Here is a 15,037-nt window from a genome sequence, read left to right on the forward strand (position 1 = left end):
CTAGTGAAGTATCAAATGAAAACATGATTCAAGGACTGCATTGAGTAGCTTGAAAAATACGTAACATATGTTTTTCTTTTTTTTTTACTTTTAACGAGCAATATTCAGATTTGTTTTCCTAATTTAAATTTTCCATTTGCTTTTTTTTAAATACTTCACTTTTTTACAGCCTTAAAGTGTCCCTTAATCATGTTAATGTTTTATTATTTGAAGATGTAGCATTCATTAGTTAGTTAAAAAAAATACTTCTTTTTTAAATAAATAAATCATTAAAGATAATAAAAATGTAAAATCGTTTAGCTAAGTACGCTATCAATGACATTAACATAAATTCTTAATAATTAGGCAATTTCAGTCAAAAGGAAAATGAATTAATATAACTTTTAATTAAAAACTCCATAGATTCGCTCTAATTACGTACTTGCAATTATTAATCCTTGCACTATTTTTTACAATTCAAATCACAATAATTAGAAATTATTTGCTATTTTTAAGCCCCGAAAATGAAACTAAATGTTACTACATTGTGAAAAAAAAATCTGGACCAAATTACGGTATAAAGTACCGGCACTTTAGGTGCATCATCCGTAAAACTCAATTTAATGTAAATTCCATTTTTACCGTATTTGGTTATAGTAATTCAGTGATTTTACGGAAATTGTAATCGTAAAAGTTACGTTATATCAAATTTTTGCACCGTATCACGTCCCGTAAAAAATGGATTTTACGGTAAAAGGGACCGGCAGACTGAGGGAGACTTTTACAGTAATTTGATCCATAATTTTTTACAGTGTAGTAATTCAAGATTTCATTCAATTTACTCGCAAATTCTCATCGAAGCGAATTCTCATAACAAAACCATTTCTCTCTTTAAAAATCTAAGAAAAAAAATCGAACGGTTTCACTTTTTTTTTTGAGTTGAGTGACCTTCCAAGTTCTTGTTCTTATATACCTGGAGTATCTACTTTCGAACAATCTTATTATATCATCCCTTGTACCGGCCTCTTAAAATCTAAATAAGTGGGCCGGGAGGGAAAAAGAGAAACTGTTTCGTTATCGTACCCCTTACGACCTCGTGGCCCCTTATTTCTTACTAAATCGCAATTGCGCAATTCTTTTCTCATTTTCAGGGAAGCAATGTCGTAATGTATTCTTAATTACCGTTAAAAGGCTTGAAATAGAAAGTTAGTACCTGTAAAAGGCATACAAATTCATGTTACAAGTATCTTTAACTATCTTAGAGAAATGAATTGAATCTTAGAAGCCCTTAATCATTTTACGATAAAAATTTAATATTTTAGGCAAATGAATGATACAATTTTGGTTAGTAAATCTCTAATAACATTATTAAGGGGAAATTATTTGATAAAATATTTATAATTTATAACTTTATCCAATAATGTTAAATCCCAGATGTTATTGGAAAAATATACCAGAGAAAAAGTGTGATAAAAACCAACAGAACATGGTACCGTATTTCTGGCTCTATGGGAACACCAAAAAAACTACGTAATTTTTACCGAAATGCTTTGGTAATGATTTTGATAAAATTAGCAATAAAATACGGTTTTATAATATGTGACGAAACTTTTTATTTATCATTTAAGCGGATAAATTTACTTTTCAGTTTTTTTTTACTAAATCTGTAGTAGTACGAACTATAATTTTGAAAACTGGAATTTCCGGTCAAGCGTAACTATATAAACAGAAAAATGACCAAATACATGGTTTAAATACTGTATATTTTGGTTTCATTACCAGAATTATAGTTTTCTTTTCTAGGAATGTCATTAACACACAGTACGGTAATTTTATCAGAATTATCTGTGTAATTAAATTAGAGATTTCAAAAATAATAAAAATTTGAATTTGTGAAATTTTGATCAATTCACTAAATATTTTAAAGAAACGATTAATATCATTATAATGTTTTGTGTTTTTCAAATCAAAACGATGCTACTCAAAATTATAATTTTTTTTCATTCAAATATAATTTCACTCAATGGTAATTCACTCAATAATTATTCATTATATTAATAATTTCCCTCATTATATACATTAATAATTTCACTCAAAACATTTTAAGTGCAAAATCGTAATCATTTTCGATAATTGTGAAGACTTCGTTTGAAAACTCCTAAACTGCTATCAAATAAGTGCGCCATAAATATAAAATAAATGTATTATAATATTTTAAGATTTAGCACGAAAATTTGGATAGTTTAATATGGTGTAAAAATCATCCCATTTTACTATCGGATGAATTTAATTCTATGATAATTTACAAAAATTAACTTTTAAATAAAAAAAAATTTTACGTCATCGATATAATTATATAAGCATTTCTGCAACTCATGTTAATTATTTGTTTCCATTTTAATCACTTTAGTTTTTTTTCTATTTATTCATGTTAATTATTTTTCTATTTATTCATGTTAATTATTTTCTATTTATTCATATTAGTTATTTTTTTATTTATTCATGTTAATTATTTGTTTTTATTTATAGATGTTAGTGACAATGATGTACATAAAAGTGCTAAATCTGGAAATGACATTATAGATATAGAAAATTTCAATATCTAAATTATGTTTGGCTCGTAAAGTATAAATATATATATTTTCATACATTAATTTACCAATTACAATAAGTTGTCTTCAATAAAAGATAAAATTGTCAATGCATTAAAAAAATTTAAGGCATATCAAACACCAAGAAAATAAAGAAATGAATTACCTCGTAAATAAAAATTATGCAAGATTGCTTCTATTGGTTTATTAATTATAAAATACTGTGAAATGTTGTTATAATATATTGTGAAATTTAGCAATTTTAATATGTTTTGCTGTACATTAAAAATGTGCTACCTTTGTGTACTTAGTTTTTAAAGTTGTTTACTTTACACCTTACATTATTTTACGTTAGTTCTAGTCAAAACTTCTTAGATTAAGTGATTATATTTATTAAATATTAATAGAATTAATAAAAAATTACAAACATTAAAAGACGTATGTGAACGGTTAGATATTTTTCTTTCAGATAAAGTTGCTTTTTGCATTCTTCAAAATATAGATAATAAAATTTCTTAAGCAATAATATTTTATTTATAAAAAATGTTAAGTGAATAGTATAATAATACAAAAAAAAGTAGGCAGAAGGTTTGTTTCCCCCTTCTTATTTAGTTTACAAGTCTAGTGAAGTATGAAAAATAAAATAATAATTATAAAAAGTGAGGTAGAGTTTTTTATAAAGTGATAAATACTAACAATTAGTGAAATAAGTAACTGATTGAATTCCGAAAAAAATTAAGAGCGAAATATTTATTTTGAAACACATCGGGAAGAAACGAAAAAGTAAAAAAAGAAAGTAAAAAAAAAAAAGAAATTTTATCTACACTCTAAATTTTTTTAATCCACAATGAGTTTAAAAGTCAAAATAAACTGCATTTAATTTCAGTAGTATAAAAAGTTCATTTGAAGGTACTAGATCATTTCTAAAATTTGACTTCGCATAAACACTTTTTTCAACTACATTCTGTCATGGAAAATTATACTTATAATAAATTTGACATAGTGTAGAAAGCTACAATTGGTTCAGGAATCCAGCTAAAGCAGACATCCATTTGATAACTTAGGAAATTAAATCTATATATCTATTGCTATTACTTTTATTCTGAAATAAATTTTAATTTAAGAAATAGAAGTTTGAACGGAACAAAATATTTTATAAAAAAATGAATGTGATTTCAAAATGAATTTTAATGATATGTTTTGGGCCATTAAAATTTCAATATTATTTATATTTAAGAAAATTTTGTTTGAACTAATAAATTTGTTCAACATACAATAATTTGTATTTATATATATATATGTTTAAAATATGGACTTTGTTTTTTAAAAAATATTCCTTCGTATATATCATTATTTTTAATAATTGAGTTGACATCTTCCACTATTTGGAGCAATTAATAAATTTTGTGATGCATCCTTACATTGTTTTCTAATAATCCAAGTTTAAACAAAATCACGAATTTCATTCAAAATCACGAACTATTTGTAGAAAAATTGAAAATAAGCCTTTTCCGTAGTTTGAAGTATGACTATTTACATTAATAGAGATTTCCTTTGGTAAGTAAATTGTATTTTCTTTAAAATTCAGCTTCCCTTGCGTGCCAATGCACAATGAGACGAAACACTTGAAGATTAATATTTGAAGTCTCAAAAATAAACAAATAGAAAATTAAATTTTGCGGTTTTTTACCGTGTTTATTAGTGGGTGAGGGTTAAATGATTCACATCCTGTACGAATTCATTAACCTGACTTCTTAATAAAAGACCTTGACATGTAAACTGGTATATCCGTGATATCTAATCATAAACAATAATTGAAATTAAAAAAAATTTAATACGGTTTAAATGAATTAAAATGATAATAGCCAATTTAAACTGCTTTTTCAGTTTCTAAAAAAAATTTCGCAGTTTTTAATAAACTGATTATAAATTTAACTGTATAAGTTCAAAATAAATAAATTTTCCATCAATTGTTTCAGCCAATTGCTATTAAACTTAAGATCGAAAACATTAAATGCTATCCAAAATTTCAATCATGAATTATAAATAAGATGAAATATTAGATAACGGAATATGGATAACGGCGTTTCTCCTTTCCGGTCGTAGAAAGAGAAAGAAAAGTAAGGCAGAAAAAGTAACGAATGCGCGTCAGTGTTTCGTATTAAGCGCGTATTTTAAAAATAAAAATATTCAATGATGTGAAACTTACTATATTATTTAATTTCTCTTTTTTTGTTTAGTTTAATACAGTAAATATTACTTTTTAACTTTAAAACCATTTTTTTAAGAAACTATATTAAAAATTTTGATTAAAAAATTTATTAAATAAAAGTTACTTTTTGAGCATATCAGCGTAAAGTATCTTTCAAATCAGATAAAAAAACTGTATTTATCAAAAATACTAAAAATAATGAAACTCGTATTTAAATTGTTTCTCGAATTTCTTATTCTAATTTGATTTTTCAATTTATTAATTTGTTACGTATAACGAACCATGTTTATTGGTTCATTAAAAATCATTCAGTTTGTAATTTATTTCAAAATTACTTTAAAGCATATTATTTCATTAACATTCGGTGCTGAAGAATAAGCAAATTTAGTTATTTTTTCTCTTTTTAAAAGAAAAAATATATAGCTACTATTTTAAACTCTACAGATAATCATAAAAAAATAAGGAAAATTTTACAAGCAAAATATTCTATATCTTCTACAAAATGCAAGAAATTAAACAGTATAATCAATAATTTCTTCTAAAGCGCAAATTTTCCTACCAGCTTAAAATACGTAATAGGTTCAAAAATTTTTTGTTTCAAAAATTTTTTAAATGAACTGGTGTCACTGTCATGTGGAGAAACTAAAAATATTTGTTGCAAATTAAAAGAATTTTTTTTTTCAAAAATAAAAAAAAATTATTTAAATTTTAATATGCATATTTTAACGAACATATTTTATCTAACTAATTTTAGATTAAAAATTATCGCCATATTGTGCAATAAACCAAATTAATATAAAACATTTTACTAACTCACCTTAAAAGTAAAGAAGCTTCCAAAAAATATAAATATCACCAATTTTCCCTACTAAAAAACCACATTATTCTGTCGTTTCACTGACATGATGTTGCACAGAATAGAATTCAATAATTCCAAGTGATAAATTTTTTTTAGAAAAAAAACGAAGAACTGTTGCCACATGGAAGCAGAAAATATCCAAGCGAGCGCGCAAACGATAATGCAATGCGGTGGAAAAAGCAAAAGTGAAATCGTTTGGCTTCAGGGCGAAAGTAAAATCTTTTTCCACGTTTGAATCGTTTCACAGCTTAGCCTGCGACTGATAGCTTTCTCCTATTACCTGTTTTCTTAGATGTTTTCAAGCTCCTTCTCTTAGTGACCTACATCAGAGTTTCTGCAAATAGGACGCAAGATTAGAAAGTGGTTTTTAAGGTGAAAAGAAAGGATGAAGTTAAGGCAAGGGGGGGACCGGATTTCTTACGTTCATTTGATCTTCCGAAATAGTCTTTATTTTTAGCTATTAAAACCAGTTGAGAAAGGAAGACTTGGGAGATACGATTTTAGTATGTGATTTGGGAATGAGTTTGCGGTAGTAATTAAGGGAAGTTCACGGGGTCTTAACAAATTGGACGCGTTCAGATTAAATTAAATCCGTTTATGTAAGAAACAAAACGGAAGGATTTATCTCACTGTTTTAGGGAAATTAGTAACTGGATTCTTATATAAATATTTTCGGACACTTTTTCACTTGCTTAACGTAGTACATCCACACTGCATTTTTTAAGCGTTCCATAAAAAAGTAAAGCTGGAATATATATTCATATAGAGCATGGGTTGCCAAACTTTTTTGATCATCGACCCCTATATAATTTTTCGAAATCTCCATCGACCCCATAAAAGTAGTTTTCTGTTAATAAACTGTTCTGTCATAAAACTCTATTAGATACTGTGTTTGTACATTTATTAAAGTAATAGTACGTTGTGCAACAGTAGTTTTATGAGAAATATATTAATGTTGAAATTTAAATACCCTAATATTTATTAAATAATAAGTAATTATAAATAAGTAGAAATAATAAGTAAAGTAACTACAGATTTATTGCTTCTTAGCCAATGAGATGGGTGTGCTTGGTGTTTTTTTGCAAGGTTCGCTATATTGGGTTCAAAATTGGTCAATTTTATGGCACATATGCATATGATTTATAAACCAGAAGTGCAGAGTTCGTGCCACTGCGCGCTGGTACGTAATTACTTGTTTCACCCTAATAAATATACGTTTATTAATTTATGTTCTATAAAGAAACTGATATTAAGTCAGTTATAAAAAAATTCGCAAATTTTACATACTTAATTGGGTATGTGTGATTTGCGTATTAAGAACCGTTTCTTCATAGACCGACAATCGACCTTCCGATTCGGATAGACCCCCATTCGACCCCCTGGATCAGATCGACCCCCGCCATTGTCAAATAGACCCCTGGGGGTCTATATAGACCACTTTAGCGACCTCTGATATAGAGGGACGAAGATATTTGGTCAAAGACCATACCCAAAATATTTCAAACTATTATACTCTTTTCTCCTATATTCGACCTAAGCAAATCAAAACGAAAAGGAAATGATGCAGTTTTGTATTATTTCTGATGTGGGGGGAAATCACTATCATCATGTGAGGTATGGATATGGGGGGACCTCGATATACGAATAAGGGGGTACAGTGTCAAACACCATCACCTGGTCCCATTTCTAATTTCGAAATACGCTCCTGGTTTGGAGCGGACTTATTGAAAGAACTGATTAACAGAAGTATATGTATTTTATTGCAAATTTATGCAACTAAATTTTTGTGAACATTGCAATTCTAAACTTTTAAAAATAAATTATAAATTTAATGTTTGAAAACTTAACTGCAGCCTACTCTAAAATGCAATATCATTTTTTTTCCATTAAATTGTTGGTGAAAACATTTAAAATTGAGAAATATATATATTTTGGGATCATTTTTATAGAACTTCGAATTGAATTTACTGACAGAAAATATTATAAAACATTTAAATAAAAGTAACAAAAAAAAAGTAAATGAACCCTTCACCAAGAACTGGTCTCAAAATAAAATTGAAATAAAGTTTAAATAATCTTCATGCAAAATCCATACCATTACTAAATTTCGTGAGAAATATGGTCGAGAACATTTGGATTGTGATCAAAAAATTCAAAAATTTTATTCTTTATTTATTTATTCATTATTACTTATTTATTCATTATTATTTATTTATTTATTATTATTTATTTATTTATTATTATTTATTTATTATTATTATTTATTTATTCCTTATTATTATTTATTTATATTTACTTATTTTTTATTTATTATTATTGCTATAAAAACTTTTTATTGCAGGGAGGGTAGGTCTGATAAAGGCTTTCCTGAGCCTTCTTTAATTAGGGAATCATCTTTCATGCAAAGGCTATATAGGATTCAGAAATTTTTGCAGAAATACTTAGAAGCAGTCTCTTAACATTTATTCCCGATTTTTAGAAAAAATTGTAATTTTATTGTAACTCAAAGGATGGCGAAGGATTGAATGTGAGTCAAAATAATTAAGTTATGGACTGGCCAGCTATATCTCTAAATCTGATCCACTTCGATATTATTTTATTGTTACAAATTAAAATGGAAGTTAGACACAGTGGAAAAAAACATTTTCAGCTTGCTTTGAAAGTATCATTACAACAGAATAATGCATAAATATATTGCAATTCAAATCAACTCTGGTTATAAGCTTGTAAGACCGTATATGGATCGTAAACATATAGGACGGTATTTAGGAAAATACTTTTTTTTTAAAAAATAGAAAAAAAAGATTTAATAAAATATTTCTAAACTTATAATTTTTTGTTTATTTCATATAAGCGATTGATTTTTTTGCAAGGTGCCTTCACAAAATTTCTAAATACATCAAGTTTAATCTTCAAGTTTATATTTTCGCCCAAATTAAAAGTAAAGAAAACAAAAGAAGCTCTTATTTAAAAAAATGGATATCATGAAATGGTTTGTCAAGTTCAATATTAAAGTTTTTTGAGCGTTTTAAACCATATCACCTTATTTCTAAACCTTGATTATGCGACATAACAATTCACTTAGCAGGAAAAGATGGTTCAGTTTAATAAATTATTAAGATTGTATCAAATTTGCTCCATAATATGGTTCAAAGTATTGATATCATAGTTCATCGTTGAACCAATTCTTAAGAGAGTACTTTTTTTTATGTAATACCCTTCATTATAATTATATTCAATGCATAATTTTTTGCCTAAATACAATACTTATCTTATAGTAAACTATTAGAATAATTTGTTAACTTACACTCTCAAAACAATCAGTTCAAGGTTGAACCATAATATTTATACCTGAAGCTACAATACGGAGCCCTGCAACTTCAATGTAGGTGTTTATTTTAATGTTTCCGTTCAAATTAAATATAGTAACATGTAGCCAGGTTGAAAAAGTTCAATAATATGGTTCAAATCCGCTCCTTACTACGGTTGCAGCAAATGTTAACGATATTGTGATTAAACATGCCTCAAAATTTTAACAATGTAGAAGCACAGAGATTAGAAAGTGACAGACAAATTCAACATTTTATTCAACGCTAACCTTAATTATAAAATCAGTATTTTCCTACACTTTCAAGCCTTTGAATGCCAAATGCTGTACAATAGGCTATTTCTTTCCCTTAAAGTAGCGTTATTCACTACTTTCCGTGCTGAACATTTCGAAGGAAATTGCAGCGACTTAGAACAATGAGGTAAAGACATTTCGTCACATTAGTGAAATGCTTCAAGAACTCAGCACCAAAGGTTCTTTGAATTTAATAGAATTAGTGTTTTTATAGTGAAAGTGTGTATGTTTACAATAGCTTAAGTTATTTTGTCTCTAAAAAAGAACTAGTTATTTAAGTACAACAAAAACTAAATGCGTGACTGCCTATCTGTTCGATGTTGGGAAACTTGGCGAAAAAGCAATTCGTAACGCCTCCACTACTTTGTTCGCTTAAACCACCTACTGAGTGGCACTATTTAGAACTGGAATTTTCTAAGAGTATGAATATAGATTTAATAAATATGCTAATTAGATTTTTTCCAGCAACACAATGTAGTTTTTACAATTGAAAAAACTACATAACAATAATGTTCTTACGACGAACTGAAATGTATAAATAATATGAATAAACGTGGAATAAATATGTTAATTATGATTTGCTAATTAAATGAACTTTAATCAACTGGAAGCACTTATTAGGTAATGGTAATTAATTTTTAATGCTGTGAAATTTTGTAGTACATATTTACTGTTTTCTTTTAAAACATTTAACATAAATTTAAATAATATTTCAATTACAAGTATAAGGAGTGCAAATGAAAAGTGGATATACTTAAAGGATTACTAACTCATTTCTGTATTTCTTTTATAGATTTTCTACTAAATTCATGAAAAAACTGTAATTTTTTTTTACATTTACTTACAGTTTAGAGCATTTTGTTTGAATAATTTGTTTAGATCTAAACTATAGAGAACAACGCAAAAATTTTTTCTTTGTACAGATATTTTTTTCCAATGAAAATCAATACCCAAATAATGCTGTAGTGAGAGTCAATATTATGCAATCGTTGATTTTTCTGGACAATGGGAGTAGTTTTCGTAATATATTTAAATAGAAAGCTTAGAACGTCAGTTTGCATGTTTTTTTAAAAAAAATTGATAGAGCAATCGTCTCCCAATTAGGCAACCCAGGTTTTGAATTTCAGCGGTGGCTGGTTGATACGAATTCTGCTCGGGGCAGATGCAAAGTATCCTCAGTGGAAGACGTAAAATGGAATCCCCTTACAATCGGGCTAACCGTGGAAGGTTTCCGTGGCTTTCCTCTCCATGTAACTCAAACGCCGGTTAGTTCCATAAAAAAGTCCTCTCCGATGGTTACTTTGTCCAAATACTTGATCCAGGAGTTCTCGTGTCTTCTGCGTTGGGTTCAAAATTACAAAGATATGGAGTTAAATATTGAGTATTGAAAACTCAGAATTAGGTCGGCAATTTAACGCTCATTGCAAAATAAAATTAAAAAAAATCTTATTTGATTATATTTCAAATAATAGTTATCATTATAATTTTGATAATTTCTCTTACCTCCCGTTTGTTGTGTAAAAATGTATGAATTGAAAAATCCATGAATTGTAACTCTAATCTATATTATAATCTAATCTATATAAATCTATGAATTATAAATCTATGAATTAAACTGAGAAATCTTTCTAGGAGGGCCTAGAAAGATTTATAAATATCTGATGTGATTCTGTAGAGATGGCTAGTACAGAATCCCGTTCGCAAAGCTTTGAGTTTTGTTTCTTAGGTAAAATTATAGCTCAGCCCCGAAATGTTAAACTGCTTCCCACGGTTCTTCATTACAGTAGAGAAAATGGGATTAATTAAGTCTTTTTAAAGAGATAATGAGACTTTAACGTGGTCAAGTGTAATTTTGTGACTCCAGAGAATTTTTTTAACTGGAAGGAACTGTCAACTTATGCAGAAGAGAAGTCATGGAGAGAATATCGAGATGAGCAGTTGCACCCTATCAAAAGATTCAGATCAAATTAATATACTCAATTGCCGACACTCAAAGTGCCGGTTTTACTTACGGTAAAATACATTTTCATCAGAACATTTTACGGAACAACAAAATCTGATGTAGAGTAATTTTTGCGGTAATTAACGTAAAATCACTCAAATCAAAATAGCATCACTGTAAAAATTAAGGTATGATATTTTGCGGTAAAAATGGATTGCACGGATAATGCACCCGAAATACCGGTACTTTTTAAATGTGTAGAGTTGATCTCTAATGAATCAGAACCAATACACTATGAACTGTCAACCTAATGGATTGGGTCCCCAAAGAAATGCAGATGTAGGGTTGTCGCTTATTGAGATGAATCTTTCAACATAATCAAATTTGAGCTACGGCGGGAACTGATCAGTGTACTTACTATCTCAAGTGCAATGAGAACTACGTTTTGCTTCGCAGCTAAAGTCATCAACCAATCTCGCAAAGTCACATCATTTTACGCGGCATTCGTTTCAGAAATGCATATATAATTCAATATGTCCCACTGTTATCATATCTTTATTATTTTTATTCCTTGAAAATTGTTTTTACACATAATATAGAATTAAATTAAAAAGACAGTAGTTTCAAAAGCTAATTTTGAAATAAGATTTGTCAAGTAAAACGCCAAAGTAAGTAAATTAGCACTCAAATTATAACTTTTCAATTTAATTAGTTAAAAGAATGCACTTTGATATACAAATTCTGTTTTTTACACATGTATTTTCCGAACTCTGATGCTAAAGTAGTACGTGTGAATAAAAAATAGTACAGAAAAAGAAGTGTAATAAAATTAAGTAAATACTCGAATAAGTAAAATTATTTTATTTAAAATTGTTGTAAAAAATATTCAGCTATCGAAAACCTTAGAAAAAATAAAATAAAGAAAGAATTAATATTCATTGAGATGGGGACAGGAAGGGTTGAGAAATATGGCTTTTTAGCAAAACTCGCCTAAAGCTTGCAGAATTATAGGCATTGCAGAGTACAAAACTCTTTACTAATTGCTACAACTTTTTCAAATTTTTGACTATAGATTACCATTTTTACACGTAACTTTATGCATTATAAAATTTCAGAAGTGAAAGAAGGAGAAAGCTATTTTTAGATAGATTTAGTGCGGAGCCTTAAGCAATTGAAGTTTTTAAAACAATTAACACATTTTGAGACAAGTTTTTCATTAAATATTTCATGTTATTTTGTCCCAAATTTAAAAAAAATTCAAAAACTACTGGATGCAGCCAAAATGTGAAATAATATTGTCTTTTTCATGTTTTACAGATTATAATACTATGAGTTCAATTTCACACACTGGAAGTTACATTGTTTAATATAAAAGATAAGCATATTAAAAAAAGTTCTTATTTTAAAAATAACTAAGCAATTTTAATCCGTAAAAGGAATAATAGATTTTAAACAATAATATTTCCGGCATAAAAATAAATCTTTGAGGAGATTATCAAGTAAAGCTCGAAATGGAAATGATCAAAAATAAACGGAAGTTCCTTACATGAAACATTTAACAAGTTTCCGTTTTAAAGCGAAGATAAAATCATTAAAAAAATAAATATCTGTTTCCTCGCTATGCATTGATGGACAGATTGAGTAATAAGTAATGTGAAAATTTAAATTGTGGCAAATGGTTTTTACAACTATTATTAAGGGTGTTTTTGAGAAAGAAAATTCAATTTTGAATGGTAAAACAAATAAACTGAAAATGGAAAAAATAAAATCGATGTAATTAATGAACTGAAATTTATAAAATGCTACAACTCTGAAAATTTTTTTGTTTTGAAGGACTTGGCACAGTAAAAATGACAACAGAAATTTCTGTATTCTCTTATTAACTTATTAATTTTTACTTCAAAACTTAAAATTGACATTTAGTTTAATGCTGTGAAATNTTACAGATTATAATACTATGAGTTCAATTTCACACACTGGAAGTTACATTGTTTAATATAAAAGATAAGCATATTAAAAAAAGTTCTTATTTTAAAAATAACTAAGCAATTTTAATCCGTAAAAGGAATAATAGATTTTAAACAATAATATTTCCGGCATAAAAATAAATCTTTGAGGAGATTATCAAGTAAAGCTCGAAATGGAAATGATCAAAAATAAACATTTCCTTACATGAAACATTTAACAAGTTTCCGTTTTAAAGCGAAGATAAAATCATTAAAAAAATAAATATCTGCTTCCTCGCTATGCATTGATGGACAGATTGAGTAATAAGTAATGTGAAAATTTGAATTGTGGTAAATGGTTCTTACAACTATTATTAAGGGTGTTTTTGAGAGAGAAAATTTAATTTTGAATGGTAAAACAAATAAACTGAAAATGGAAAAAATGAAATCGATGATGAATGAAATCGATGATGAATCGATGATGAATCGATAATGAACTGAAATTTATAAAATGCTACAACTCTGAAAAATTTCTGGTTTTAAATGACTTGGGACAGTAAAAATGAGAACAGAAATTTCTGTACGTAAATATGCTCTTGTTAACTTATTAATTTTTACTTCAAAATTTAAAAATGTTAAAAACTAGTTTTTGGAAAACTGAATTCAAACAACTTGTTTCAACATGTCTATTAAAAATAATTAGTATGTTTCTTAAAAAAACGTACATTTATTGGCTTAAATTCAAACATGCCCTGAAAGAAAAAAATACTGAAAATAATTTGTCACTAGAGAAAAAAATCTATTTAATGTTTTTGTAACTTATTTACATTTCATACTAAATAAATTTACTGCTTTACATAATATATATCCTATGTATCATTTACACTGCTTTACATACTTTATATCTATTGTACTCACTGTTTCACATGTATATCCATTTGTTAAAATTATTTATTTAAATTGTCCAATTTTAAACAATTTATACAAATAATGATTAAATTATCATATATATATTTTTTATTGATTCCACAACAACAGTTAGTTTATAATCATTAAATAGTAGTTGTTTAGATCTTGTCGATATTTGACTTAAAAAATTAATAAATGCATTTTCATATTTAATAAAAAATACATCAGATTTTTTAAATAAAAAAAATTTACAAAAATTACGGAAGGTTAAGAAATCCTAGGCTAACATCAAGTTTTTTCATGACTACTTCACTATCATATAGACAAGCGACTGGCTTATAAATATGACAATAAATAATAATAATGGATAAAAAGAACAATCCCAAAAACTCTTCGGAAAAATATACTTATTGGAACAAAATGTCATTCATAAAATTGTATAAAACTGTTCTTTGTTGGTATAAAACTTCAAAAAATATGAAAATTGTAACGAAAGTTGACATTAATCGAGGGCTCAAAAATAGGCGCCTATTTTCAAGAATTGTCTGACATGGGCAGAATACGCAAAGAAAGCAATGAAAAGATGGAAAATGAAGGTGAAAACAAAGCTTAAAAAAAGCGATAACGAATGAAACAGAAAATGCAAAATAAATAAATGTGAAAAAAAACTAGAAAAACAGTCAAGAGTGGAGTCGAGAGTGGAACAGGCATCTCTATGCTCTGGATCTTGTTTCATTCCTGGAAACGCCAATTCCCTTGTTAACGACATGAGTTTTCAACCACCTCTGCATATCACGTGGAAATGCATTTTGCTTCTATTTTCTTCTCTCGATCATAACGGTTTTTTGTAGTTTTATTTTTCCTCTTTATTTTTTTTTTTCAGTTTTATTCTTTTATATTTTTTTGGCACACTTACGTTTCTAATCATTTTTCCCCTCATTCACGTCTGGGAAGACTATATATATATATATATATAT

At 27.3% G+C, this 15,037-nt stretch overlaps 1 protein-coding gene across 2 annotated transcripts in view; it reads right to left on the reverse strand.

The window, feature by feature from the left end:
- The window catches only part of LOC107454008 (A disintegrin and metalloproteinase with thrombospondin motifs like), a 217,237-nt gene that overhangs the window by 141,712 nt on the left and 60,488 nt on the right, over nucleotides 1-15,037 (reverse strand). Inside the window, exon 1 of one of the 2 annotated variants that reach the window (XM_043046466.2) lies at nucleotides 5,600-5,955. The exons of the other annotated variant lie outside the window; for it this stretch is intronic. The gene's annotated coding sequence lies outside the window, so the exon portion shown is untranslated. Of the gene's footprint in view, nucleotides 1-5,599; nucleotides 5,956-15,037 lie in introns of those variants that run through there. 2 annotated transcript variants of the gene reach the window in all.

This window comes from Parasteatoda tepidariorum, chromosome 5 (assembly GCF_043381705.1).
Source record: "Parasteatoda tepidariorum isolate YZ-2023 chromosome 5, CAS_Ptep_4.0, whole genome shotgun sequence".
Classification (NCBI taxonomy): Eukaryota; Metazoa; Arthropoda; class Arachnida; order Araneae; family Theridiidae; genus Parasteatoda; species Parasteatoda tepidariorum.